This window comes from Cynoglossus semilaevis, chromosome 2 (genome assembly GCF_000523025.1).
Source record: "Cynoglossus semilaevis isolate Cse_v1.0 chromosome 2, Cse_v1.0, whole genome shotgun sequence".
Lineage (NCBI taxonomy): Eukaryota > Metazoa > Chordata > Actinopteri > Pleuronectiformes > Cynoglossidae > Cynoglossus > Cynoglossus semilaevis.
In genome coordinates this window covers 9239590-9266798 of record NC_024308.1, presented here as the reverse complement: position 1 = coordinate 9266798, position 27209 = coordinate 9239590, and the positions used below count along the sequence as shown (strand labels likewise).

General features: G+C 40.0%; 1 protein-coding gene across 1 annotated transcript in view; it reads right to left on the bottom strand.

Moving 5' to 3' along the window:
- agbl4 (AGBL carboxypeptidase 4) overlaps positions 1-27209 on the bottom strand; it is a 200931-nt gene that overhangs the window by 159966 nt on the left and 13756 nt on the right. The window lies entirely within an intron of this gene.

Sequence of the window (27209 nt, the reverse complement as noted above, 5' to 3'; positions counted from 1 at the left end):
TCCGGCCCAGCACACAATCACTCAGGGGCCTCAGCAAGTCGAGGAAAAACGCAGTCAATTTCTAGAGAATTAATTTGCCTAATGAAGAAAATCAGAGACATGTATGGGCTAAAGGAGGCGCCGTGTTCACCTGTGCTACAGCGTTCAAGGCACGTTTGGTGACCGTGGACATACAGTATAGTTGTTTTTAAACACACCACTAAAATATAGCAGATATTTATTTGCAGATTCAAATTTTACCTCAAAAGCAATTACAAATTTGCAATACTTCAAACGTAAATTATACACAGTAGGATTAAGATAGTTATTTTACTTTACTGGTACAAACCAATGTAAGTTATCCGTGTGCGAGTTGACTAGCAAAAACTGTACGCCATTAAATATACTACTATGAATATATTGTATATTTTTTATTTACACACAAGGTGGGTCTGTGGAGGCAGCCATGTTGGATCACCTTTAACACTATCCTGCCATATAGTCTCCATCTACGTGATTGGACAAGATGCTGTAACCACAACATCTAACCTTACCACCAGATGTTGCTGATCTCACCGGGTGGACCATTAAACACCCTTCAGGAACAACTTATAAAAGTACTGACAGTGTAAAAGCTACTGAGGCATTATCTGATTGTAAAAGGACATTGTTTTTTTGCTATAGCGCCGATGCGAGATTAGATAACTGTTGTCATATCTGCAGCCTGTATCTCTTTGACTAAAGATCTCTTTCCAATTCCACTGGTGACCTTCACAGAGGTCTGCTGGGCAGATACTGAAATTAAGAGAATAAAGTAAAGGGCAAATCTTTGGGACAACAAATACACAAGCATATGCAGTAAGCACTATCACCAACATAATACTTTAAAACTTCAGCCTTCACCGAGGACACCTACTTTATCAACGTGTTGAACAACGAACCAGAAGAGGCACAGATATTTAACAGGACTGTGGGATAAAATGGAAATATATTATTGATGCTAAACAACAGCAGAGAAAAGACCAGGTGAAAACAGGAGAAAGACAATGAATATAAAGCGTTGTAAAAAAAAAAGAAAAAGAATTTAAGCAGTGTCTGCTCCTGAGTGAATTGCAGTATTCATCCGTTTATTACCTCCCTGAGGGGTAACTATGAGCAGTTGTACCACCGGAGGGCTGAAAAGAAATGAATGCTCCAAGGAGCTGTAGTTGATGTAAAAGCCATGGTGACCGGAACCAAATATAGCTCTGCTCTGCTTCACTTTGCATGACTCTGCTCTATCATATTAGTCTCCAGATATAGGAGCTGACGGTCTTCTACTCTCCTGCCACCAGACTGACACACGGACAGTGAACGACTGACACAGCCAGACAACCTTGAACGGCAAAAAGCAGCAGGACTAGAGAGGCTGAATCCACTTCACCGTTGTTGTTCTTTTACATGCTTTGTAGCCGCGTACACGTTTTTAATTCAATTTTCACATGGATGTTTTGAAAAATAAATCTTTTTCCCTCATGTGGTTATATCCAAACAGATATTACCCACAGCACACTGGTACAGTGGGAGAGCACTACAGCACTAGAAAGAAGAGAGAAAAATGTGCAAGACCTGGCACGTCTATTTCTAGCTTGAGCTTCTCACCTTCTGTACTTCTGCTAGTGTTAATTAAGAATCACATTAGAAGAGAGTCATTTGAACTTGTGCTTTTTTTTTCACATTAGTTTTCATTTCGCTGGGTTAAAAGCTGTGTTTACTAGAGTTGTGTGTGTGCCCCACAAGGGCGCCAAGCAGCAAGGCAAATTCTTTTCAATTCTAATATTTTTTTATTATTATTTTAAATTAAAGATTTTAAATGTGTTGACGTTGGGGAAGGACAGTAGGGTGGGCTCGATAGGAGTCCTATTTACAGAAGAGACGGCCCTGCAGAAAAGGTTTAGTATTGGGTTATAGGAAGTGGTGTGAAATAAACAGAAATAATGTTCTAACTCACTGGTCTCTAATCTTTTTTGCACCACAGACCAGAGGGATATTATGAGATATTTTGCCACGGACCAGCAGTAGCAGTATGTGTTAGGGGGAGTTAATAGTATAAGAACAAAACACAATAAAGTTCATCATATATATTTAAATTATATTAAAGCTAATGTATTTATTACTTTATACTTTATACATTTTCATTGTATATTACTTTTTGTTTAGTTCGTTTTCCACCTATTTATCAGGTATTTTATTTATTTGCATAGTTAGTTTGATGCCTTACCAGTGCGTGAACAAAATACAACTAAGTGAAAGAGGAGCAGACAGAAGTGCTTGTTTTTTCAAGATAGACTTATTTTAACAGAAAATTATGAATTAAAATAAAACTTTTTGTCCTCTTTTGTACACTTTGGGACCAGATGATCCATGGTTTGGTTCTCGTGGAACGCACCAAAAATGATTGAGGGCACAAATTGTAGTATATAGAGAAGAGTTTCGACATGTGGAGCTACTATTCCATGATCTTATCCTGATCAGTCTCTTCACCCCATCTTTCCCATTTCTAAACTATAAGAGCTCTCATGGAAAAGACTGAAACACACAAGGAAACAACAGATACAGGCAAGTAGAGATCTGGGTTTGGCAGGTGAGAGGGTTGACTTATTGACAGTCATACAAACCGCCCCAGCCTAACCCCTGATCTCCTGAGTGGCAGGGTCTGAGTGCCAGCCTGTCAGCCTGTCAGCAGCATTGCTTAGTATTCTCCTAAAGACCATCTGCTGGCGCATTACACACAGGGTCTTGTTACAGACTGAATGTTTCCTTTACATTAATATTTCCATTGAAGCTCTAACGTCCTCCTTTCCCCCAAAAAACACCAGAGGACAGGGAGCATGTCCATTAAACATGGAATAATGTTTCTTAAGAAACTTTTTTTTTTTTATCTCTGGTGATGACGTGATATGATATAGGCTCAGAAAATGAATGACCACTGTGCTCTTCATCTGACTGGTGAAACGGCTGATACAGTAACAGCTTTAGCTGCTAGCTCATCCATTCTTCTCATATCTCAATTGCTTTCACAACCACTTTTAATTTCCTCTAAAAAACAACATTATCAGGAGCCAAGGTTAAAGGAACAAGCCAATTTAATAATGATCGTAGGTCTGCTATCTGCTGAATGGCCAATGAAGCAGCCAGCCAAAACAAGATCAAGAAAAAGTGCTTTTAGTGCTGCAGTGTCATTGTGTCTTTGCAGAGGTCTGTGGGAACCAAAAGAAACGTCTGGTAAATACATAAAGAAATAAAGTTATACAGTTAATTTAAAGGAATATATAGTACTTGGACAGCAGTAATTTACAAGGACTGTTTTAAGGAAACTGGTAACAAAAATGTGTAGATGCCAAGAAGCTAAATTTACAATAGTAAATTAGTATTGGGTAGATAGATGGTTGGATGAAGGAACAAAATGATGGATGGATACAAGGATGGATGTATAAATGGTTGAATCAATAAATGGCTGCTGGATGGATGGATGGATGGATGGATGGATAGATTGAAATGTTTTATGTTAAGCTCCACTGATTTAGAAAGTAATTATCTTTGCCTATGCACATGCACATTGGTGCAGATTCTTCTCTTTAAAACCACCATGGTGAGGGGGGATATATCCAAAGGAATACGTGTTATCTGACAACTTTTCAAAGACAGGCGAGCTGTCAGTGGTGCAGAAGATCCCCGTGCTCACGGTGTCACCCTTATTATAGACCTAAAAACAAGACAGATATTCAATTAAGATAAGTCCACAGAATATGCTTGCTTCGCCAACATGAGACAATGCTCTGTTTCTCTTGACCATGCTCCACAGAACATGGATGTTACATTGTCCCTCACTCAGGCAGCACTAAGCCCAGGAAATTTCCAATTATAGATCGAAAAGGACAGTGAGGAGAAAAGTGGGGTAGAGTGAGGAAAAATACCATAGTGGTAACAATAAAAGCAGTCTTTTAGGGGGGAACGCTTTTGTTGGATAGCCTCGTAGTTTCTATATTTATCTTAACACTGACAGAAAAGTTGATTTCCTTAGAGTGTCTATCCCAGGCAGCAGGGGAAAATGTAGTATAGAGACAGACCCAAGAGATTTAAAAAAAAAAAAAAAGTGCAACACAAAAGGTATTGACAGCCAGAAATATAGAGGAGTTGTGAATGCTTTTCAGACCTCCTGTGGGGAAGGATAATGATTAGGCATGAGGAGAAACCCCAACTGCGTACAACTAAATCTCTCTAGGCTAGTTACTGCTTGGCTTTCAAGCTACTACAGACACTAACTTTGACGGTGTATTGGCCTATAACAAAATACATCGATTTTTTTTCTTAGTGCAGTAAAAAAGCCTTAGTTCACTGTTGAATGAAGGTGTCTAATTCAACTCTATTGAATATTTTGCAGGCACACTGCCTTTGTTTTATTAGAAAATATCAAAATCACTAATAATAAAAGGAACCGATTCAGTCTGTCTTATTTCCCCAAATCCATACATCACAGATTTATCTCCTTCATAAATAATCCGCTCACCAAATCTGCCAACACAGACACACACACAAAAAAACACAACCTGCCCAAAATAAGCTATTCAGCTAGCGGTAAAGAGAGGGAGTGCCTTTAGGTGCTGTTGCACTGATGTGTGTTGGCAGGCGCTGCTTTTACCAGTGTAGAAAAACACAGGGAAATCTGCTCTGCTGTCCTGCCTCTCTCAACCATGGAGGACAGCAGAGACTGAGTGACAGTGTTTGGAGCAGCATCTGGGATCCACAGCCAAAACCCAAATCATAGCAGCTTACGCTTCTCTGAGAGCCAGTGGATCTGTCACTACCAGAGGCACCTTTTTCCTGAAAAGGCACAAAAGTATACACTTTTCCTTAAAAATCGTAAAGAAAGTCGGATTGTTACAATATTTATCATCTGGGTCTCCAACGCAATTTTCAGAAAGGTTAAAAGAACACACATTTGCAAGAACAACTACTCAATCCAGACTTTGAATATTCTTATAGCCGCCGTGTGAAGGAGTTTTGAATATAGGACAGGAACCAACACGGAGATTTAGGAAGCCCCCTTATTGACATTTATTCTAATTCCCCTGGCTTCCCTACTGTATGCAAATCCCATGTGTAATATTTGGTTGGAAGATTGAGCTCATATTAAGCAGCAAAGAAACCCAGTGGAGAGTCTGTTATTAAGGCGGTGTTGTGGATACAGTGGTTTCAGACTTGTGGACAATTCTCCTTGGTTGTACAGCTGGAGGAATCATAAAACATAAAGAATGTGCAAATGATGGATTTAATTCACATGACTTGAATCTTGATCACTTGATGGGAACTGCACTCTTGTGACAAAGTATATAAATTAATTTTAACGTAATCTACGTATATCAGAACACAAGTTCTAAAACTGAACTGAAATACCATTAATGGTAAAACAACTTCTCAGGACGTTTAAGAAATGTAACATCATCATCACTGTGTCTTAAATGAATGTTCATAGGTTTGGTGATAGGTTTGACCTTTTTGTTTTCAAATACTCAAACAGTTACCTGCCCAATGCTATTAATAATTTGTTGATGTTTCAATTATAACAAAGTATCCACAACGTGCATGTGTGTACAGTCAGTACACAGCCCAAGTAATCTCGTAGATGTGAGACAAAGTCCCTTCATTTATTGCGGCAAAACGTGAAACAGGATTTTAAGATGAAAAGAAAAAACCCTTCCAACTGTTCCAATTCTTTTCTAATCATCACAGCGGGTCACAAAAGAAACATATGCAAACAACCAGAGACAGACTGTGTTCCTCTGAGTAAATTCAGCAGTTTAACAAACAAAAAAAAGCAATTAAAGTGCAGTAGCAGCAGCGGCAGAGACTCAGCAGAGGGCAGATGTTCCTGCAACATTGCAGAACACAGATAGCTTTATCAGGATTTTAACAAAGCAGAGCACAGAGCTGAAGCCAACTATTTAAAGGCAGCTAACTGGTGGGCCAACTGGCCATCGAGTTGGCTAAAAGAGCAGCCATAAATACTGCCTATCAAATAAGTCAAGTCTGAAGTTTATAATAAATTCAACTTTCAGAATTGACACTACTAAGTAAATTAAAACGCAAGAAAATCCCTATAAAACAATATGAAAGGAGTGTTTACATACGGTGTGATCTGCACAGTTGACTTTCCTTGTGTTGTCACTTTTGTCTCTGACGGCGTACACGCACAAATATTATGCATACCAGCCACCTCCCACAGTCAAATACACTCATTCATACACATGTAAACATCCAGACAGCGGCTCCTCCACTCTGACTGAGTGAGTGCAGCAGAGCGCAAGCTGCTTAATAACTGGCAATGATGGGCTGCTGGGTCCCAGACGTAGACCAACCTGAAGCATTCTGCCCAGGATGTCAACTCCACTCACATCAATTACTGCTGACTGCAACCCGGCCTGCGCTGTAGAGCGCTGACTGACAACTAGGTAGCACTCTCACAACTGTGGGCTATGGTGAGCTGTGGGTTTAGTAGCATGGGTGCTAACAATGTCCACACCTTTTCCTCACGTGGGTCAAGTAGACCATGGGCTTGGTTTTACTGTGGTGAGGTCAACAGGAAATACAAGGTGAATAATGTGGTAAATTCTACTACACCGGGCTCACTACAGGACACTTGAATGTGAGTGTAAATGGTTGTCCGTCCCTATATGTGGGCATGCGATGGACTGGTGAACTGACCAGAGTTGTACCACACTCCCTCCCCTAGATAGCTGCGACTGGCTCTCTCCCCCGGCAACCCTGCTAAGGTATAACAGCAGATGACGGATGGATGGATCAAATAATAAAAAAAGAATATGTAACCCTGTGAATGTCTCGGAGACCAGAAGGAAGATATGATTATGTAAGGAAAACAATTAGCACCAACACAGATGGCATCAACTGTGAGCACGCTCATGTCACTGACATCATTACCAAATATTAGCTGTGCCAGCCACACAGTTCTAATACACGGGTAATCCCACAGTTAATAAGCCTTACATACTGTACTGTAGGTGGAAACAATGAAGTTGGAGCCAGGATTTGCTCACAGCAGACACACACCAGGGAAACCATGTGCAATAAAGCGCCCACAAGATGATGTGTCAGACTGCAATAAACCAACCTAGGATGAAATCCACCTTGTTACAAACTCTCTCCATTGCTGTCATCCCCATCACCAGAAAGGCCCAGAGAACAGAGTCAAGCCTGATAAAAAGACTAGCCAGAAGTGATTGTTCTGTTAAGGTCTTGTTCAAGATGGCTACAATTTTAAAAAGTCCTGTTTCTTGCTTTTCATTGATTCATTGTAGGGATAAATAAAACTCTAGTTCTTCTCCTGATGTGTTGTTTTTGTTTTTTTTCTTCCAGGTTCTTCAGTTTCCCGACACCTTAGAAAATATGCAGATTAGTAATGAGGTTAATTAAACACCGCGTGTGGTTGGTTATTAGTCTCTGTGTGCGACCCTGTGATGGACATGACAAACTGACCTTAGTGACCCTGAAGAAGATGAAGTAGTAGAGGATTAACAGATGGAGTTAAGAAGCCCCTTTTTCCTAACCAGCGTTCTCCGTTCAGAGTTCCTCTGTGTAGCTTGATCATTAATCCTCCACTTGTAAATTACTGTGGATTACAGCAGCTGCTAAATGTAAATGTAAATGTAGAGGATGGATGGATGAACACTTCTTTTTTGACTATATTATTGCAGGTCAATAGGTGGAAACACTACAATACTTTGTGAAATCACTGCCCATATATTGTTAACCTTGGTGTCAGGTAAGGGTGGCTGCTGTTAGACAAAGTGTAACTTGCCGTGCCAGTTTAAAGAGCTCAAAGAAACAGTATTACTGTGCTGTACGTCTGCGACGTATGACATGATATTAAACAGCTTCAGTGTTTAGATATAGGTTTGGATATTGTCTCGTTGTCACCTTATTAAACCGATTCCTTTGGGTTTCTTCATAAACATAACAAAACCAGTGGTCCTGGTCTGCACGTTCAGGAACTATTGTTCTTGCCACTCCTCAATAAAACAGCTCAGTTCAGGGGGATTTCCACAGGGTCCATGTTGATCACATCTGAGCCTGCGCTGGAACAAGGCCTTTATGATAGAGAGCAGAAGGGTCTCCCATCTCTCCAGACTCTTATATACCAGACCTGCTCCTTTTGAAATTGAATGTGACCTCTGTCTCACTTGCAATGGACTAGTGCCCTCCATGGTATGGGATTTCTGGTCTCCCTCCACCATAGTCTCTGGTCTCTTATCAGTCATGTTCTATATTTCCGCTGGAATTTTAAAGTGTGAACTCTGACACGGGTACATTCAGCTAAAGCTCACACATACAGTATATACAGGCAAGTCATTGTACATGGACACTGACTGTTACTGTGCTCAGATATGAATACATACAAATATTGATAGTTTGTCTTGAATAATGTAGGAGTAAAACGACAAATATTTGCAGAAATTTATTTTATTTTTGTGTTTCCTCACATGTCAGACACTGCATGTATGTATGTGATACAACCAAGCTGGTGCCAATATGTTTGATGCCCAGTGTGGATATGCACAAAAGTAACAACTTTTGTGAATGTGTGTGTGTGTGTGTGGTCTCAGAGCAATAAATCATGATCTGGATGTGGACGTGGCTCGGCTTGAAACCCTTACACTCTGGCTTCCACCTCAGGCAACTGCTACCCTTTACCAGCCAACCACCGTCACATTTCACACACAGTCTAATCAACAGGGGAAAGTGCAAATGGATTAATGCTGTTGGACAGGTAATGGCACGGGTTATAAATATTACATTATAAAAATGTATGCGTTCCTCGGGTTAAATTGTGGAAAAAGTAAGAAAATGTTTCAAATAGGTATAGACTTGGTAGAGCTCAACCTCAGAAAAAGGGTTATAAACTGTAGTTATATCTTTTTTTTTGTCCACTAAACTTCTTGTCTTTAGCCCCTATGCTAGCTGTTGTTGATTCGACCTATTCTTTTTGCAATAGAAGAGCTTTAAAAAAACGTAGTAAAGTTTTTGTCTGTCTATTCTGTCTATTAAACCCTGCTTTGTTTATGAGTGCCAAAAGCCGCAAACAAAAGAGAAGGGAAACCTAGGGTTTGTTGTGTATTTGTGCAGTACCTGGGTGAATCACAAATACTTTGTGAAAATAGCTAAAGGAACCAGGCCTCCAGTGCCACGCTGAATTGTTTAAGGATGACTCTGAGGACCAGAGAGACAGCTGGATTATCACCGCGACGTGTTTTCCATTTAAACTGAATCACCTATTCAGAATGCATAGAATAAAACCTATAACCCAGAGAAGACACTGATGGGCCCATCATCTTGAATTGACAGATAACCTCCGCTTTCTGCAAACAACATGAATGTTAAACAACTCTACCTTGACTATATGAATAGATGGTATCTAAGAGTTGCACAAAGAGACACTCCAGCTGTGGACCAAACTACTGTCACTATCTGAACAATGAAGACCTGGAGCATGTATTTGAAATACCACCTGATAATACCTGAAACAAACAGGCTTTATTTGCATTGATATCATTAAAATACATTTTCCACTGCAGCCAAGGCACAGAACTTTACTATTTAAGTGGTTTCTGTGAGTGATCGATTCTTCACCATGTAGACTACATTATACAATTAGACAAAAGCAAACAAATACCCTTCAAATGGTATTTTTTGTTAGTTTTACTTTGGTCATTTAAAATAAAAAAGAGCCATCTGTAAAAAAAAAAACTCTGTCAAATTAGGCAGCAACACGACCCTCGAATTCACCATAAAGCTGCATTATTGCATTCTGACAAAACGGGAAATGAAAATAGAGATGCGGTCCAAAGGTGATGACAGGAAATGAGTTCTGTTTGTTCTCCATGGCAGCAGGTACTTCATCAAACCTGTTTGTTTTTAGGAACATACTGTATATGTCACACCGACAGCCAGGAAACATGGGGATTATTATTAAAGTGCAGTAGGACAGGACAGAAATCCATCAAATCATCTATTCTATCAGAAAAGGTCAATCCAACCAATTCAGACAGGTGTACACAGGTAATGAACAAAATATATGTTCACAAAAACATATTGTTGCACACATACAATTACTACTAAAATAAAGTGTGAAAGCCTGTAATCTTTAAGTGAGCATTTACAAATGACGCAATAAAATCTGCTCTAAAACACATCTTTCCAAAGTTCTTCTAGTGGTAGAGAACTGCATGTGCTACACTACGTTTTACCGTCCTTCTGCTTCTCTTTTCATGGCTTTGGTTTCAAAAAGGGAAAACAGAGAGAAACTGCTGTGTTCAAAGTAGCCTGTCAGTCAGTCTCCCTGGAGTTCCCCATCCTGTAGGAATCTCATTATCAACAACCACTGGCACATCACAGAAGTGTGCATATATGTGTCTCTGCATGCGTTAAACCGAGAGACGACAAAAAGACGGATAGACGTGGAGAGAAGTGTGCCCACAAGAGACGATCATTTTGTTGGATCTTAAGTATTACGCCTGTAAGGAACAACTTTTCCCATAATGAATCTGTCTCTAGTCTCATAGCTCATATCCAACTCTATTGCTTTACATGTTCCAGCCCACTGTGGAGCACAGGAGCTGAAGTGAATCAGGAGTTTAATTCTCTTCCTTGAGCTTCACACAAGCTGTAAGCTAACACACTAATGAGAAAACACTTTTGTCATCACATTATTGGCATTTAGTACAAGTAGGGATTCATTAAAATAATCTCATAATGATGTTCAGGTCTGATTTATATATATGTATAAACCTAGACAAAGTAAATTTTGTGTGTGCAATAATTTCTGGTAAACTCATTAATGCAGAAATATACACAACACATTCTGGATGTGCAAGTTAAGACTCAACATTTGAATAAGTAATGACTAATACCACATGGACTGCTGCAGACCGGGAACTTTCCTGTGTTTTCTTACTACACAAATGGATTATTAAACTTCCAGTCAATCGTAAGAAGATTATACTGAGCTATGAGTGGTGGCAGACACCCCCAAAATAAACCAGCAGCAGCCTAATACACTGAATACACACTCACTGTCATAACAAATAAGGTTAAAAGAAAACCAAGGACAAAGGGAAGAAGAAAAGGTAAAAGTCATTTGGAGAGTTGCTCCAAAGCCAAACCAGTGTAGGTGCCCTGTTCAAAACTAAACCTGCTGATGGTAAATGTCTCAAACGTCTCATTATTGGGAAGAAACTTGACTGTGATCCCAATAGATGACCAAGCTGTAGATCAACCTTGGTAACCAATCAGATTTGCCATCCCAATGTTAATTTTCTGTCACATCCTGGAACAGAAAACTCAGAATTTCAAATGGGACCAAAAAGTCTGAATAAATATTCAGCCAATTTGTCATGAAGAAGAAGAAGACATACAGAAACAGGATTACTTCAAAACCTTCTGATGTTCTTCTGTAGCTTCACTCTCACTCTGAGACAACTCCACAGTCAGTCGAAATGTTTGACAATTTGGTTTTTACAGTCTATGGAGAAACATAAAGAACATGTAAATGACCGAGACTGGAAACAGTTGCCCTTCAAGGTCACCTTGAAAAATGAGAAAAACAGATGCACCTTAAGTGTGCACGTGTATGTGTATGCACGTACGTGTATTTGTTTGCAGATTCATATAATAAACCTACAAACCTACGTATTTCCAATACAGCCTGATTTCTTATTAACATTAACCATTACTTCCTAACAAGTAAATTAACACCTAGGTCATTTGTTTCAATTAGGTCTTAACGACGACACTAATCAAAGCCATTTTTAACAGTTGGTTTTCTGAAGCATGCTAATTCAACTATTCCATAATAATTCAAAAAAGCAGTGTCAGTGAAACTCTTGGCTGAAAAGTCAAAATGATAAAAACAAATGACCCTGATAGTAAGAAAGTCACTCATTGTTGCTGACTCCTCCTGTTTATATGGTAGCTGTTTTTGGTTCATTAAGCCGAGAAGGTGAGAACTTGAGTTTAAAAACTGGCACAAGGATCTCAATGAACCAGTTGCCAAAGGTCACTGTCATAAACCTGCGCAGGGAGCTCATCCGTCCCGTTGTCTTCTCGAGAATCTAAATACCTTGCTGCAATTTATGAAGTATAAACATGAAGCCTCAAGAATCTTTCAAGGAAGTCAGACTGAAGGCTTTTACTGAAGAATAGCACAGCTGATTTATATTTTTAACAAAATCTGAAATATGTAACTTAATATAATAATATGTAATATTCTGAATTTCATGTGAGTTAACTTGTAGAAGTAGTCGACCTTGGCCAATGTCAAGTCGCCTTAACTAATCATCTAAGGTAAGAAGTTTAGAGACCAAACCGGGTACTAAAGGATTCATACTTAGCAGCAGAAGAAAACAGAGATATGAGTGTGTCTGTTCAAGTGTGTGTGTGTGTGTGTGTGTGTTGGGGGCTGGGTATTGAGCTCTCCCCCTAGATATCAACCATAATTACTTCTGACTTCAACGGTAATTAAAATATATCACATCTGCAGCCGTAAACCTGTGTGTTTTAGGGTGTGTATGAGGCGAATATGGCTGTTCACATGAGTGTGTGTGAGTGTGTGTGTGTTGGTGTCTCGCTGCACTGGGACTTTGTGACTGCCACAGATAAATCATCTCCACACAGCACCTCAGAACAGGGACATGTAGTTTGGGGGATGGATGTGTCGTCAGATAGAGAAAACACAGACAGAAAGAGAAGTAAAAAAAAAAAAAGAAAAACAGAGATGGGACGACAACAGGACGGACTTTTTCTGTTACTTATACAGTAAAAACACCCATAGTGTTATGATCTAATGGAATGCCAAAAAAATCTCGATACAACATTTTGTTGTGTAACACTAACTCTTCCAAATATGAAGAACTTTGTTCCAGGAGACATTTCTCAAAAAAATCCCCAAATCAAATGAGCTAAACGCTGTAGAGTCCAACCCAGGGACTACGGAGAAAGAGCAGCCAGTCAGATCTTTCTCCCCATTGTTTCCTCAAACAGGATCTGCAGTATACGAGTCAGATAATCTTTGCACTATCCAGTCGTGAACTATACTTTCACTGCCTGTGCATGTGAAGCCATGGAGGGAGGCGGGGGAGGAAGAGGTGGGATGACAAATAGCGGGCAGCTGAAGCCACTGGGGTTAAACACAATTGTTGTTGCAGAGAGAGGACATTATTGGAAATGGCTTTTCCACTGTGGGCACCCCTGTTGAATAGGGTTTTTTTTTCACTTTCTCCCAGGCAGGGAATGATTTCCCTCTGCTTCCTGTCCACACATTCTCACACAGACATATACACTTAAATGGAAGGGGATCTTCAATAACCCATGGGAATGAAGTAGTTGTCAACAGACGACAGAGCTCAGTGAATCACGCTGCAGCATGTGATTAAACTTAAGACTGAGGTGCTGCTCCAAGTGCTGATGCAGTAAAATAAGTATGCATAAATATATCCTCTGGTCATTGTGAGGGGCTCTGTTAAAGACTCTCCTGTAATCACCCTTCAGCTGCTGCAGCCCACACTATCATTGCATTTTCAATAACACGACAGGAAGAGCTATTTGATTTTCCATTGTGCATCTGACATCTGGGTCCGGGTCTTGGTCTTTCGTGATCTTCACAATCTTCCTTTACACAATACCACAATCAAACCTGGTTTACTAAAATATAATACACCTTTAGAGGAAAGCACCTAAAACTATATCTAGTTTTCAAAATTCTATGATTCATATCCACATTCCACGATGTCAATGGAAAAGTGGATATCTTCCGGACATCCTGAAAGAAAGAGAAGTCTCCTCTTCTCTGCGTTTGTGATCCTGGCCTTGGTGGTTCAGGAAGTGGACTCGTGTCTGAAAGTACGAATCCACCAGCCAACCACTTGAGCTGCCCACTGCTCACTAACGTGAAGGGTTAGAGGCAGAGCACACATTTCATTGTATGCAGTGCTTAGTTATAAAAATAAAGACACTTTCTCAAGTTAATCTGTGGAAGAGGAAATCATCTGTGTAACCAGACAGTACAAGTCAAGCTGCATATTTGTCCTCAGAGTCCTGCGTTCCCAGCAGGGTTACTGCCCAGCGATCTAAATCAAGACGGAGCTGTTGTGGACCATGTGTAGGGGACAGGGAGCATGTTAGCTCAGGCAGATTGAATTAAGCTAAATCCCCTGAAGATCCACATTCAGACAGGATCCAGGTCAACGTTGAGAAGGAGAGCGGCGCTGTATTGATTTCACTCCGTTCCCAATCATATTACTTCTCTTCTGCTGGCTCACAATTCACTTCATAATCAGGGCAATGGCAAATTACAACATATCTTTCTCAAGCAATTGTATTAGAGGTTTCAAACTGTGATTTTTGATTGCATCAAATACCTGCTGTCGGTGAGTCCTGGTGAATTAAGGCATCTTCTCTCAGGCATATTGCGTTAAACCAACCAGCTGGGATATTAGGTACGTAGCTACAACTCTTTCCGCAAATTGGATTGATGTCATGAATCCATGAGGTGTCGTTCTCATAGAGAAATCTCTGAGCACAGTGAGATACCTGCAGAACTAACAAAGACTCAATGACTTCATGAAACCACACCTGGAGGCCAACCAGAAACCATTTCTTTTTACCCTAAAGTGTTGCTATCATGTGATCATTTTTGAATTTCACTTGAAAGTCACCGTAAAGGGCAGATGGCTCTCGACTGACAAGAAGCTCAGCCTGCAGCATTGATTTGTTTACTAATAGCTAATGGAAACCCTAGAGTCCCTCTCCTCTTTACCACCAGCCATGGGGCGATGAATAATTAATGGATATCTAGCTTTTTTAAGCTACACAAGAATGACTGAAAGTCCATTCCTTCATGTATACCAAACACTGCCAATGGCCTGTTTTACCTTCTGCAGCACTGCTTCTGAGACGAGCTTCTCTCTGACCAGTCCTGAACTGTTACTGTACCTTCAATGTCTGGGGTGTAACAGCTTAAAACATTATTTTAGATTTTTTTTTAATATAGGGTAAAATATTTAAAAACAATTGTAAACAAAGCATAACAATAAGCTAAATGAAGAAACCTTTGCAAAGAAGTAAATTGGTACTGTATCTTTAGCCAATCTGACATGGTTACTCCATTTAAATGATGCCTGCCGCTCCTGACTTTACTCACACAGACAAAGGAACAGACAAGAGAGAGATAATTTAATCTTCAGATAAATCCAAAAAAGCAAAAGACAAAGATCTTGCAGAGAAAACAGAACACTTTAATCTTTCTCTCCCTGAGGCCAGGAAGAGGAAGAGAGATAGACAGACAGAGATAAAAGAGAGAGGGGCAGAGAGGAGGGAGACTGACGACGTGGAGACGTTGATATGATTGTATGTGACTTGTTCTTAGGACCCGTCAACTCTGCGTCCATCCACCAGTGACCACGTCAACAGCCACACACTGTCCACTCTTTGTGCAGGCCGCACATATGCATTCACGTGCACACGCGCACACACTCACTGAACATCTGGAGTGTGTACCAGTGGACCTCATCTCGTGCCAACCTGCCTAATAGCCTATGGAGTCAATTATAAGAGAGGAGAAATGTTCTGGCTTAATCGCTAATGGTGCCATCTGGATAATGGCAGATTTCAGAGAGTTACTTTTGCTTCTTCATGTTACCTGGTCATCTGGGAACGTCTCATCTCATCACTGGCCTGTTTTTAGAGCAATGGAGTAAAACCGAAGACTAAACAGTTTTTCATTTTTTTAAAGAAGTTACTATTTTCACAGACAAACTTCCCTTAAGCCTTTCAATGAAACACAATGTTATACTGACCTGATGATTTGATTTCATTTTTTTTTTCAAAACTTCCTTCTAGCCCTGTCTTTTAAAAAATATTGTTTCTTTTTTTTTTTTTTTTGGTTAAATTCAGAACTTTCACACAACTGTCACTGTTGTGGCATTTTAAGTCAACACAAAACTTCATTGCCCAGAGCACAATGCAGCAGTATCAATTTCCTCTCTGCAGCAGGTGATATTTTAACAAATGTTCTCCCGCTACAGCCAGTAGAGCTGAGGGCCAGAGAGGTGCAGGGTTATTTATCGAGACCTAGGAGGACTGACGGCAGGGGAAATGGGCAGCCAGGTAGGAAAGCATGTGGGCAGGCATGGGATGAGACGAAAGAGACGGTTCAGGAAACACTGGGGACTGGATTTAGTCCAGACGCAGGAGGAGAAAGACAGGAGTGGCGTAGTTTGGGAGTAGACAAATTGAAAAACACATTTACTTAGCGTCTGGCATAGCAACACTCACAAATCCACCTTGGCATGAAGGACAATTTGGAACCAGAACAGACAGTCCCTCTAAACGAAGGCCATTGAAGGGGATAAAATACAGCATAAAAGAGAGTCAACTGCAGCAGAATAACAGAAGTGTAACTGCAGCATGGATTTAGAACAGAAATGTGTGGTATTAAAATCACAGTCTTTTTATTAAAACTCTATGCCGCATTATTTGGACATTACTCTCTTACTGTTGACAAATAATCCCTCCACCTACAGGTGGTGCTACAAATGCAATTCTAAGCTGATCACTGATCTTGAGTTAAAGTGTGCTAAGAGAAAACTGTAGTTTTTAATTAAATATTTTATTACCGTATATTGCAAATCATACAAGCACAGGTTTCTTTTGAATAGTCGCCACCAACAGGTTCTATTCCCTCTGGTGAATATTCTTATCTTCTGGCTGATCGACACCGGTCCATATTACACTTCCAGTGACCTACTAAGAATACAGTTGATTTAAATCTGTGGTTGATTTAACGCAGCTATCTCCAAACGGCATCTACAGGTTGTAAAAGCATCATCATAATTGTGATCATAGTCTTTTTAATTGAACTTACATACATTTAATAAATTATTGCTTTCCTTTTTACCCTGTCATATGTGAATTTGTCAGAAATTTGAATTCAAAAGTGCCTACATGGGGTTACAGCCATGACTGCTGTGACCTAACACGTGGAGTGAGGGAACAGCAGTGTGGGTGTAGACAGGGTGGGTGAGTGAGAGGGTCACAGCACAGTGCTTGTGTCAGTGACATTTGAAAATCTCACACACCACAGACAAGAACATGCCAAGTTGTTGGTGCACAAAGGTAGCTCTAAAAACATCAAAACTGAAAAGTCACAACACACACACAACACACACACACACACAACACACACTGCTGCCTTAATTAAAAGCCTGACAGATCCAGGAGTGAGGGCGACTGTGAGGTGAGACAAATGCACATTTGATTTGTTATTATTTGTACAGTAAAGGGTTAAAGAAATAAACATTGGAGCTAACGGCACTCTGACAAATGGAGAACCGGGTATATGAACCATGAAATGAACACTCTGGCAATTGGAAGGCAGCAGGCTTTCAGCACCATGGTCAGCAACAAAGTGCCTGCAACAGCTCACTGCTTGAGCGATGGTATTCACAAGGCTAAAGAGAGCAACAGAGAACAACAGAGGATGACAAAAAGGGAGAGGATTGTGGGAAAACACGAGAAAGGCACAGAGTAAGAAAAAAAAATCTAGTGAAAGGGTGAAACCTAGAAAGGCTGCTTTTTTCAGGGAAGATTTGCAATTTTCATTAGGCTTAGTAAACACAAACAAAGGCATGTGCACTGTCAGTGAGATTAATCCTATTGCAAGGACACTCGCTGGTAGGTTGAATTCCAACAAGGGAAAAAAGTATTTAAAAATGACATTATGTGTTAACATTACACTAAAGTATAAATCTTCTCTTGTAAATACTGGAAAAGTACCCTACTCTTTACTACTGTAGTCCATCTCCAGGTAAGTTATGCAGGAGTTTATCAGTGTTGAGCAGAAGCTGCAGCTCAGATAAAGTTAGGAGGAGAAAATAGCCTTCACCACCTGGTGGCCTCGCCTTTGAATGTGTTTTTTTCTTCATTAATTGTTGTTTTGGTGCAGTATACGGCCATTAGACAGTAAATAAGTCATTAACTACGCTGGCTGCCAAGGTGCCCTGGGCAGAGACCTGTATTTGTTGGGGAGAAATGGAAGTGTTGGGCCCTGCAGGCACAGAGGCTGAGGTTAATGCAGTTGAGTTGATGACAGACAGCCAGGTCTCACACACACAACAGGCGAGCACGCACACACACATGCAGAAAAAAAAGTCTTCCTAATATTAAATTCCTAAACTGGGGCATGAATGTCAAAATAACTGCTATTGAATACAGATGTATTCATGTCGGTGTTTCTCCTAGATAGTAGAATGCAGAAAAAGTAAAATAATAATAATAATATTAAAGCAGTTTCCTCTGCCTCACCTGCAGGGGGTGCTACAAACAGGTTTGAATTCCCTGATCTACAAGGTAAGTGCAGGTAGATAGTTTAGTAAAGTTAAAATAGTTTTTAAAAGAATATAAATACTGGAGAATGGCAATCATCAATCTCAGCATGTCAACAGTACAGCCACTGAACACCACCAGTCCCTAACCATCTCATCTTCATCATTAAATCATTCAGTTAAATCTGAACCCCACCATGATGAAAAACTTCAATCACGCCACTGTTCTCAAACCACAATTTCATGACATTACAAACTTTTGACGTTTGTCAATGGTGTGGGTTCAACTCTGCCACCTGTTGGGTGTATTTTTCACCAGTAAATAATTACTACTTTACTGTACAAATATAAACCACCTAATAACAGAAATGAGTGGAACTGATGCAGCTGTATGAAAAGCATTTTGTTGTTTGTTTATTTATTCTCCAAATAACAAAACACTCGAAAAGAGAAATTGATTTCAGACACTTAATACATCTCGATGATATTTACAGTAGTTATCACCTGTAATTGCATCTGCTGTTTAATTTAGCTCTTTCCTGATTTTGATAATGGGTACAATAAAAATAAAAAAACTGTATAAATAAAGGTGTGACAGTTTGACTTTAAGGTTTTTAATATATGTGCTTTTATTTCATCTGCTTTGTGTAATGATGTGCGATGTTTTAAAGCTCTGCCTGACCTTGCTTATGAAATAAAAATGCTATATAAATACTGCGTGCACAGGCGAGAGAGAAACACAATCAAATAAACCTGTTTTTTATATTGACATATTCCATATTAAAAAGCACTATGTCAAATGTAAAAAGGCAGGAGGCCAGAACGTTAACATCCCATTCTATCACACACTATCAGGGCTGATGTTAATGGGGCTGTAATTAAAGCACTCATCTCATCTCACTGTCATAATTGTACACTCAAAACACACACACATACAGATGGAAACACGAAAATGCTTTGTTCTCTTCACCGTGCGTGATGAGTTGGGATGCGGGGGGGCTCAAAATCATTCTTAATTACACATTTGTCACATGAAAAGCGTTCGCTGTACTCTGAATGAGCCGTAGGAGTCTGATGAATTCAGCAACCCTGACATTCCGACTGCTCATTATACGCCAAAATTACACTGCTCTCTTTTTTTTTTATCTCTGCCTTCACCACATTTCATTTTGACCATAATTCCTTTGGTCCTGCACATTTCAGGGTTTTTATTTGAACATGCTGATGTATGCATGCCACATTCTGTAGTGTAGGGTTTTTTTCTTGTTCTCAGAGATTCTGGGTTTGACAGCACACGTGGGCTGTCAGCATCTAATGGCTAATGATGAAAGGACAATTAAGAGGTAAGGACACTGGTTTTGTCTCTAGGTCTCATCTTTACCAGTGTCCACACCGTAATATAATAACTCATCCCATTTGACCAATAAAATCATCGGATTGCATTGAGTTCTGGTTCTGCAGGATCATTACAGTAGGGAACTGACACACAAATAAATATCATTTGCAGAACACATTTTAATTGAAAAAAAACTATGGAGATAAAAAGTACCATCACAACAATAGGAATATTTGTCTTTGGATCTCATCGCCTGACTTTGGCTGTGAAGCCACGTTCGTCTGTTTGAGCTATTTCTATCTCTGATGAAGCTCTGTGAGCTTACAGGAAAGTACAGGTTTGTTGCATCCCTGGAGGTGTTAAATCTCAACATTAGAAAGACAAACAACATCTGTTTACTCTCCAACACTCTCAAGTTGAGCTGCTGCCAGGATGGGAATATTACACACGCAGGCTAAACAAAGCAGTCAGGCATCTGCATCAACATTGGATTTGGAATATGTTGGATTTTATAGAGAAAACACTACTAAATTCCTGTCCAAACTCAACACCATTTGACATGGTTCATGGCTGTATAGTTGATGTGGACTAGGTATGGATCTCTGGGAGAATCATTCTGAACTTTTATCTCTGCAGGTTTTAATTTATGTGTACACAAAAAGTGCAACAACCTAAAGATCCTTTTTTTTTTTTTTAGTGTTGCACCACTATAGAGACTCCTATGGGCTACTGACCTAACGTGTACACTCTTGATACCAGCTGCAGTAAATGTCTCCTCACACAGCAGGTTCTTTGGACCAGTAGGCCTCCAGCAGTCAGTCCCTCACACAGTGCCACTAGGGAGCACTAAATTAGCGCCTGACCACATGGTGTGTGATCACATTCTTGAACTGCCTTCTCTGAAAACACCACAACACTTTGTCGATAATAAAACAACTGTCACCAGACAAACATCGTCCCCACTTCTCTCCAACCTCAGCCTTTCAGAAACAATCACTATGACAACTGCAGCAGCAAGAGCAACGTGGATGTTTTCAATTAACAATTTGTCAAAATATTTTTTCCATTGTTTCGGAAACATATACATTTTACAGCTGGTGAAGAGTGGAACGTAACAGAAATGCCCTTTTTGTTGATGCAGAACAATTTAAATTACAAAAAAACTGAAATACAGACTGGTATTGTCTTTGTGTAGTCACAACATGTATATGTGTATTTTTTTCATATTTTGGTTCCGTTTTATTGCAACAAACACTAAAACTAAATAAAAAAAATTACTGTTACTTTTTTTCACATGGATTATTATTACAGGAGCGAAATGACAGGAAACTATTTTTAGCTTTGACTGTGTTGCAGTTTTTAAATTGCGTGTCTGAGCTGCTGAACAGTCCATGTTCATATTCCTATTATATCATATAAATAAAGAGTTCTTTAGGCAGACACAATTTTTCTTCTGAAAATGAAATCATCAGATGTGACATTGTCCCTGTCTTGTCTTTTGACTTTTAGTTAATTGATGTGAAAAATGTGACATTATCTGATGTAGTTTTTCTCAGTGGACGGACGTCTACTCCTCCTATCATCTATGATGATCTCAGTGATGCCTGATGCTCTTTCTATTATGCACTAAAGGGAGAGATCTAGACAGCAGCAGTAAGGCCAGGAGAGCTGATGTTTTCTGTCTATAGTCATGCTAAAGTTTCAAGCTTTAAACTTCCAGTAACGTGTAACGTAACTCTTTGTTGGTGAAAACTAATCTAATACAAATTCTAAGGTCAAAATTTCAACTGCTGTTTGGCATAAAGCCAGAAGGTCACGTTCGTTCAGGCTTCCCCTCCTATATACAGACATTTCAACAGGGTCCCTGAATGTTTTAGTTACCTTTGAAATGTATAGTGAAGGGCTTCTTTAATTAAATTAAATAAAAAACTTTGTCTCCTTCAACCAGCATCCAGTTAAGGTGACCTCCATTGACCTCCAACATTAATAGTTGGACGACCTTTATGGTCTTATCAGGCCGCTGTAACAGAATGTTCTGTGTTGCAGCCAGTGGTTTCTTGTTATTTCCAATATATCTTATATAAAATTAGGTTTATAAAATACAAAAACGTATGGTATTTGGCTGAGACAAAGAAAACACTTAAGATCAACTGACTAACCGATCAACAAACCAACTAACCAATAGACAAACAGACACAGCGGATGACGCCACTTTTCGTCAGATGGTGGATATCAGAATAGTAACTCGTCAGCAGCCTCTTGAAACAATAACACAGCAGTCTACAGACAGCTCTGCCCATAGGCACACTGTTAAATTACAGCCATCAGCACCTCTTCCCTCCAAGTCTGAGCTCTCATCGCTAACACCAGGAGAACAATCTGCGGAGCAATTAGCCTCCGCCAACAGACAGTTACAGAGAGAAGGAGGACGTTTGGCTTGATTAAATTATTAAACCGCACAAACGAAAAAAAACAAAAGCCGCACCAACAAGGCACTGCGGCTAACCTTCAAAGCGTCTCGCTGTTCCCTAAATACAGAAAACAGAGAACGTGTTCTCCCAAGCCACTAGTTGGCATAATTAGCTAAATGTGTGCATTTGTGTGTGTGTTTGCTGTGATTGTGTCTATTCCTCCATCTGCTATCTAAAATAACCAAGTGGTTAACAACAACATGATGCCATGGGGAGCCCCCCTTACCCACAACACCCACCAACACACACACCAACACACATCACACTTATACACACATACACATTAAATAATACTGTAATTACAACGTTCATACCTCCCCCTTGCCTCCTGCGTCTCTCCAACCCTCAGCTCACAAATCTGTGAATCTGAATTGAATTTAGCCCAAGTTGAGAGCTTGGCTGGCATGAAAAGACTATTTGATTAGAACGGCAGTTGTTTCATTTGTGGTGCAGCAGATTGCAGAGCCTCTCTATCCGATGTGCAATCTGTATTCATTACTCTGTGTAAAAGGATGATCCATGTCCTGACACCAGGCTCATCATTTCATGCAGATGCACAGCAGCTCTACAAGGCCTTTACTGAGTCACCGTGGCATCCCTCCTCTGAAACCAAAGTATTTTTACTTCTGATTTTTTTTTTCCCCACCACTCAGTGACTTCCTCCATCATGTTTTTATTCTCGTATTCCATCTGCAACAATAAAGTGATCTTCATGCCTGGTAGTATTTTTTTTTTTTTTTGGTTTGGTGACCTGTATTAGAATGAAACATCAGGCCTCCTACCAATACTGCTGCATCCTCGCCCATCAGTCAGTCTTACGATGAATAACCCAGTGGTGACTGTCCTGATAATCCACATCTTATACCAAAGCAGGTCACGAGGCATTCCTTCATAGAAACCCATACACAACCAAAGGTCCTCTACTTTTATATTCCATATGCTCCCCTTTGAACAAAGAGCCGAAAGAGACAACTATTGTAACCTTAATCTTAAAGTATAAGATTTTGTTGTTTTTTTACATATATACAGATGGTTTTGTACTGTAGGCTGTCAACAGTACACAAATTCCTGAATTTAATTAAAGACAAACCAGAGCACAGTGTATGTTGGCTGTTTCATTTGAAAATATCCTTAGGTCTGTGACTCCTTTCATAGTGAAACAAGATAAAATTGTCACAATGAGTTCTGATAAGGAACGTGGTGTCAGCAGAGATAACCCAGGGGAAACTCATTTTGCTATCAGGAAGACAATTTGAGAATTATTTCTGTGCTGTTGGTGTATCTCTTTGTCCATGTCATTGTCAATTATATGGGGATCATCAGCCTTGACAACATGAAGGAGCGCATTAGTTCACTGAATGTGGGTTAATGTTGATAAAATACGTTCACTGACATAAATGTTTTTGATTGATTCTAAAAGGACATTCTTTTACTTCCTGAGTCTTCCCGATACGTTTACTGGTATCGTTTTGGACGACTGTAGGAAGAATTCCTTTCAAACACCTAAAAGAAGAAATTACTACACAACACAGCCTTTTGACACACAAGTGCATCTGCTTTTGTACCCAATAAAGGAGGCTGATTCTCCAGCACACGGTGGTCTGATGGTACAAAGAGCACAGGGAAAGGACGTGAACAGGAAACAATTTACAGTAGTGTTTTTTTTTTTTTTTTTTTTTGACATTTCTCAACCGAACATCCCTGGTCCTCATGGACATGTAAAAACACAGACTTTCTAATCCAGGGGATTGTCCAGGACTGACGAATCACTGAGCTCATAAATACAAACATGTAATACTGACGAATGACATTGATGGTAAACAGTGCAACCAGAAACAGACTTCCCAGAACTGCTGTCAAGAGGCTGAATTTAGAAAATGAGAAAAATGTATCCTCTAGGCAGTTCTCTTCAATAACATCTGCTCAAGCCGTTCTGTCCTCTACTTTACTCGGTTTGTTTCTCCCCCAATGTTGTTTACGCTGTATTCTATTTCCCCCCTCGTCTGTCCAACAAGGCCCTGACCTTGAGTTTTACATGGTGCTGTCTCTATGCTGTAAAGATGTGAAACATAAGTTGGTGTCTGATTATTACGTACATATGTATCAAATGCAATTTTGATTGCCATTACCTATGGGTCAAAAGAGGTACTGCACCAAGAGGTACATTTCTTAATAATTTGCAAGAATGAAACAAAGGGTTTTGTTTTGATTCCAGGAAGCAAAATAATACAAGACGTGACCCAAATACCCACCCATGGATGTTCTCAAAGCCAGGCTGAGTTCTCTCAGTACGACCGGTAGACCCAGGTCTTAAGTGATAGAAAGATATCATTTGTTAAATCAACAAAGCCCTAATATGCATTTGAATCAAATAGAAGAATGAGAATAGAAGAAACCGTCAACTTTCACACACACGGTGGTAACACAGCCACACCTGGCCAGATCTGGTACTGCAGGCAAAATGGTATTTTTAGTTGGTTTCAAAAATAAAACTCGAGGACTTTCACCTTGCCTTCTTCAAAAGTACTTTCATTGCACAACTAGTTTATATAGGCCATTGAAACATGATCTAAAATGCATTTCCGAAGGTTTTAATAACAATTGCATTACTGCTGTGTCATCCCTCTGTGAGAGATTGCATGCCATATCTGATGATGAATATAGGTAGGTAGAAACTATGATGATGGATCTACAGTAACCCTAGTTTACACGCGGCCCATTCTGCTTCCATTTGTCCTTGTTCCTGATTATGGAGAACAACCACACAGCTCCGTGCTTTCCCTGGACAAGTGAGGGTTACAAATCACTCCTCTAGTAGTTGGTGGAGTTGAAGGCATCGGTGCAAGGTTTTAGTGCCTGTCTTCTGTGAATGGCTCCCTGAAGGTTTCTATGATAATAGCTCACAGTCATGCCCTTCACGGAGCCCAACATCACCACACCCATTCAGCAGAATGGAATGGCATATCAACCTACCCTACAGGGTATAATATTAACTCATCCGTTAGTTTCTGGTAATAATAAAGACAGAGTCTGACATGAAATAGTGGCGCTTGAAACTTGCATGTGGATTTGCAATCCACTGAGCGTTGCCTAGGACCCAGTTCTTTTCTTACAGGTCCCATGATACTGCATTCTTTAACCAGCATTTAGCCGTTATCACTCGCACCAATATAGAGTGACACAAACTTTATTCTTTAATTCAAGAAGGTAGTGCGTCTATAAGTAAACATTCAACATCTATAGATAGACTGTAGTCCACACAGTGACTTTGCAGAGGTTTTACACTGGGATCCCTTCATGACGCAACCCAACCTTGGATTTGGGGACAAGGTGGTATTGAGTCCCTGAAGCCTTCTGATGGCAGGTAGGGACGTGTTAGGGGACAGAACAAATGGAGAAACAGACAGAAGGAAGGATGGATGGATGGATGGACGGACAGATGGATGGATGGATGGATGGAGGGAGGGATAGATAGATAGATGGATAGATAGATAGATAGATAGATAGATAGATAGATAGATAGATAGATAGATTCTTCATAAAAAAACACTTGGTTTAGGTAAAAATATAATAAACTGACATTTCTCCATTCATCCATCCATCATAACCAGTGCCATGGTGAAGCCAATTTCCACAAAGCTGCTAAGCTGATTGAGGCAGACCAAATCTGTTTCACTAGCTTACATTCCTTCAAAATGGCCATCTCACTTCCAATATCACGGGCTTTTACTGTTCCCCGTTCCCCCGACTCCAGCTGAGAGTTAGCAAAGCTTAGCTGGATGAAACACTCCAACAGCCTAGTTCTTCCCTGGAACCCACTGATATCTCTACAGCACAGCCATTGCTTACAGAGCCACGCTTCACTGGTTTATTTACTGATGCTATTGTTCTTTGTTTAATTTATCTGTTTCTTTCTATTGTCTTCACATCAGACACAAATTACAACTATGTAAAGATTTCTGTAAACCAGCAAGTATAGGCATAAGACGCAATCGAATCTATAGATAGATATAAACACACACCACACCCACACACACACACACACACACAGAGAGAGAGAGAGAGAGAGAGACATTAGAAAAATGAACAGGCAGCACTTAACAACACCTACTTCAGTAGATTAAATTCACACAAGGTCTCTTTGAAGAAGGAAATTGGACAGATAAGACACAGAGGCTTGTGAGGGAGAGACACACAGAGAAAGAGAGAGAGAGAGAGAGAGAGAGAGAGGGAGGATGGGGAGATACTGAAAGGAGTTTTTCAGCAGGTTCTGAAGTCTAGCTCTCACATGTGCCACTTTTCTTATAGCTGATATGTATCATGCTTTTGTCATTTACAGTGTTGTATCCCACTCCCCTGTCCCTTTCTCTCCATCTTTCTACCACACTTTGTCTGTCATTTTGCCACAACAGCAAATATCCTGTTGGCCCAGATTGCAGGCTGCTGGTCTATCTGGCCTTGAGATCGATCCGGCTCCAAGCCGAGGCCTCCCATTCATCTCAGAGCCATAAAATGTGATTAGTGCTGACTACAGCACTGCAGGGAGATGGGCTGATAGGCCTGATAGCCTCAGATAAGCTAGACTAGACACTCTACAGGACATCAGTGGCAACAGCAAGCTGTGAATTCAGCTTTTTTTTTATCATTGCTTTTTTTCTAATTCTCTATAAGTAAACATTTTCTCAAAATTATAATATTTGTTCCTCTTTAACACTGATTGCTACAAAATTCCATTCCTTTAATTTCAAATACTATTTGCCCTTTAATTTATCTTAACACTTGTTTGTTTCATATCAAAGTCTGAAAAGGGACAGACAAATGAAAAGCACACATTCTCCACTAGAAATGTCCTGTTAATATGGTAAACAGATCAGACCTCAACTCTTTCAACGTATACAGTGCACGCCTCAAAAATGCTAGCTGAAAATCGACCACAAGTGAGACAGGAAATTAATTAGTTTCGAGGAGTAACAGCTTTGGCAGTAGTAATGC